The sequence below is a fragment of the Cydia pomonella genome, chromosome 14, assembly GCF_033807575.1.
Source record: "Cydia pomonella isolate Wapato2018A chromosome 14, ilCydPomo1, whole genome shotgun sequence".
Taxonomy (NCBI): Eukaryota; Metazoa; Arthropoda; class Insecta; order Lepidoptera; family Tortricidae; genus Cydia; species Cydia pomonella.
In genome coordinates this window covers 8927066-8931458 of record NC_084716.1, presented here as the reverse complement: position 1 = coordinate 8931458, position 4393 = coordinate 8927066, and positions in this window count along the sequence as shown.

Here is a 4393-nt window from a genome sequence, read left to right as displayed (position 1 = left end):
CATGAGCTCGAGAGCTCGATTGGCAAAGCCATAGTGGCGCAGTTTGTCTTCCAAAACGTCATGGTCCGCTACGTCAAACGCTTTAGACAGGTCACAGCATAAAACTGCGACTTGTTTTTTGCACTCTCGAGCCTCTAGTATTTGACGTACTACGTGACGTGTCAAGGATGTAGTCGAACGGCCTTTGCGATATGCATATTGCCGGTCGGATAGCGCGTTTGTTGCCATGAGGTGGTCACGCGACAAGACCGTGGGAAATCGTAACAACAGACCTCATCGGATCGTTACCGCGGTCATCAAAACACTTGGATAATAGTCTTCCATGATAAATTCACAAAATGGACAGAAATAACCCCACTAAGAAATGCAACCAGTAACGCAATAGCCAGAGCATTTGAGCAAAACGTAGCATTGCGTCACGGCGCACCCCAGGCGTTGTTATCGGACAACGGCAAACAATACGTAGGAAAAACGTTCACGGACACATTAAAAGCCTACGGAACCGAACATAAATTAACCCCACCTTATACCCCACAATGTAACATGACCGAACGAGTAAATAAAACACTAGAAACCATGATATCAATATTCATCGGTGAAAATCACAAACAATGGGACAAATACCTATCGGAATTCAACTTCGCTCTCAACACATCAGTACACGAGTCAACGAAATATACACCTGCGTTTTTACTATATGGAAGAGAACTACGAACACCTCAGGACAGCAACCCCCTTCCGACACCCCAAATAAAACAGAAGGAAAAATTGCAGGAAATCTACGCCCTAGTGCGGAAAAATCAACGACAACCCAACAAGCAAAATAATACTGGCATGTGATTTTATAGTCCTGTTTGGACTTATATGGCTACTATAATGGTTTCAGAATATGCCACCGCACTTATATCAGCATATATTAATCTTGTTTTTACTCAAGTACGCTTACTCTTACAATTTGGACTTATATCGGTATATAGGATCACAATTCATGGCTACTACTGGACTTAACCTCCTATAAGAGCATGTATTAAGATTAATTACTCTCAAGAGGAACTACTCCGACAACCCAGACTTATATGCGCATATAGGATATCGCTTTAAGCGCATTTTAATCTCCAGGCTCCTATATGAGCATATTCGAGGAAAATATGCACTGAGGAACAATCACTCTTTTTAGTCTTACTTATAGTCTCATATAAGCATTTTTTCTGTGACCAATATAAGTCAATTCAATTTAGACTACTAAAGAGCACTTAGGTTTAAAGTTTGTAATTCATATTAACATCAAATGGATTTTATTCCATAGAAAAGATATAATCGAATAAATCTAAAAAACCCTCGTCGGAAATCTTTAAAGGCTACTTTTGATCGAAATAACCTATATAAGCAAAAGCGAGCTTATGACGGTTTCACAAATCCGGAAAAACTTATATCACGACTCTGTAGGCAAAAACACACTTTATATGGGTTTATCATATGCCGATATAAGCCAAGGTCGATTTACAGAGGCATTCCACAGTAGCATTATAATCTAAAAAATCCAGAATAATCCTGGTTAGAACCCTAATAAGGCCAATTTTGCTTTAAATCACCAATATAAGAAAAAATGAGCTTTAAACGGTTTTACGAATCCAGAAAAGCTTATATCAGGACTCGTTAGGCAAAAATGCACTTAATAGGGGTTTGTCATATGCCGATATAAGCCTGGGTAGATTTAAATGGGTATTTCATAGTAGTGCTATCGTCTTAGAAACCTTAAATCAATCCTGGCTAGAACTCTTCAAATGCCACTTTTTCTGGAAACAACCGATATAGTCGAAAACACGATTTGAATGGTTTTCCAAATCTTACTGTAGGATTTGTGGCCAGCCATTATTGATCACTCATAATTCACGATTTGTTCTTTGTTGTTCTGAATGATATAAAAATGGATTTAGATCAGTGGAAGCGGTTTAAAAAGAGTGGTTCTTATAAACGAAAGGTTAAGAAAACCTACCAGGAAATGTTAACCGGAGTGAGCACTGACTTTTTAAATTTATCGGGTAAAGACTGCATCGCAAATTCAGGTGAGGGTTCCGGACAAAATAACTTTAGTAGTACTTCGGATGGAAGGGGTTCGGACTATGAAAGCAATAATGAAAAATCATCAAGCGATTATGAAAGCGATGAAAAGGAGGAAAATCTTTCTGATTACAACAAAAATTTCGAATTGCGTTATTCTATGAAAAACTGGGCTTTAAATTACAATATTTCTCATGCTGCTTTGAACTCTTTACTTCAAATTGTAAATATCAGATTAAACGACGTTTTACCTCGAGATGCGCGAACACTTCTAGGCACAAACAGAGAAAACCTACAAATTACCATTTCAGCCCCAGGACACTACTGGCACAATGGCCTGATCAAATGTTTGAAAAGAATTTTCGAAAATGTTTCGTGTCTACCAAATGAAATTTCTCTAAACATAAATATTGATGGACTACCAGTTTTCAATAGTTCGCGATACCAATTTTGGCCCATATTGTGTACCGTCTTCGAGATACCAAATTTGGCTCCGTTTGTTGTTGGTAAGTAACAAAACATCTTTATTAACTTAAAGTAGGTACTTAAAAAGTAGTAGTAGTGTTTTTCTTATGATACTTACTTATACTTACCTATTTATTTTTAACAGGTATGTATGCCGGAGATGGAAAACCATCGGACCTAGACTCATTTTTGAAGCCTTTCGTGACAGAAATGAAGCAACTTGAAGAAGGATTAATACTTAACGCTGCTCATGACTCAAACGAAGAAAAAATTATCCACGTAAAACTGAGAGCTTTTATCTGTGATTCACCAGCTAGAGCAATGATAAAAGGTAGGATAATTTTTTTTAGTTTACAGACAATATTATTATATTGCTTCACCTCCCATCAAACTCTATGTACTAAAAGGATTTTAGAATTATCAGGCCAAGCTATCAGTAAAGGTACTTACACATTAATTCAGAAAAATCTTTAAGTACCGTCTTCTTTTTCGTACGAGTTACTTACTTCTGCTTACTAAGATGAACACCACAATATGAAGGTATTTAACCAATTTATACTATTTTTTTACAGGTGTTTCAAATTTCAACAGCAAACATGGCTGTCTAAAATGTACAGTCGTCGGAGAATATTCCCATAAATCGAATACTGTGACATTTATTGAGTGTCACAGTTCTAAAAGAAACAACGGTGACTTTCGTGCGAAGAAGTATGGACAACATCACAAGAAAGACTCACCGCTACTTAGCTTAAACATCGACATGATTGAAGATTTTCCAGTATCGGACTCGCTGCACTTGATAGATCTTGGGTTGATGAAGAGGCTTCTGATAGGTTGGAGGGATGGAAATTTCGGGAAATATTTAACAAAATGGAATGCGCAAAATATTGAGAAGGTTAACAGCTTTTTAAAAAGTTGTATTATGCCTAAAGAGATACACCGGTCAGTTAGTATAGTCAAGTTAAGAAAAAGTATGGAAGTAAGTCGTGTAGTCGTGCTTTTTTTGGATTTGTTAGATGGCGCAACTAGATTGTTTCCCCCGAGTTGCACCGTTTCTATTATGTACGGAAGACCGTTAAATTTTAGGTAAAAACTATAAAGTGCCGTAATTTTGGAGTAAATTAAAAGCTATTAGGTTCAAGCTAAGTAGTGTATAGAGAACACCTTGGTGCATAGTATATCTTAATTAAATAGATGTGCAATGTATGATACCCTAAAAAAAAATTATTTTTCGATTGCGGCTCGAGGATAAGTCAGTCGGTTGGTGCAATCTCAAGTTAAGCTTTTTAAAGCATTATAAACATTCAGTTAACTTTGCACGCCTGGGCAAATTATGGAACATGTATTTTTAATTATTTTGTACATTGTGCTTCGGGGGAAATTAAGAGACACGTGAAAATTTTAAAAACGGTACTTATCTAAAGACACTACATTTGCACTAAATAAAAAATAGATTTTTTTTACCGGAAGTTTGTCAAAAAGTAAATAGAATTAATCGCAACGAACTACAAGCGAAGGTGGTTGGCAGCACGCGGCGCGGGGCGCGCGGGGCGGGGAGATAGCGCAGCGCGCAGCTAGGGTTTGCAATATCCGACAATTTTTCGGATCCGGATACATAGAAATAGGATATCAAGAACGACTGTCAAACTTCAAAAGTGCGACCAAAAATGAAATTGTCTATGTGAGATCAAAAATAGTGATGTCATGTTACAACTTATTAATAATCTCTCGGTGTTTGACTGCTTTATCGACTACTTATTCAAATGTGTTTGATTGTATAAAAAAATGTTATACGAGTAGGTATGAAGTCGCTACCCTTATGGTCATATAGGGCCCAAAAGGTGCCTTTGATGAAACCAGCATCATA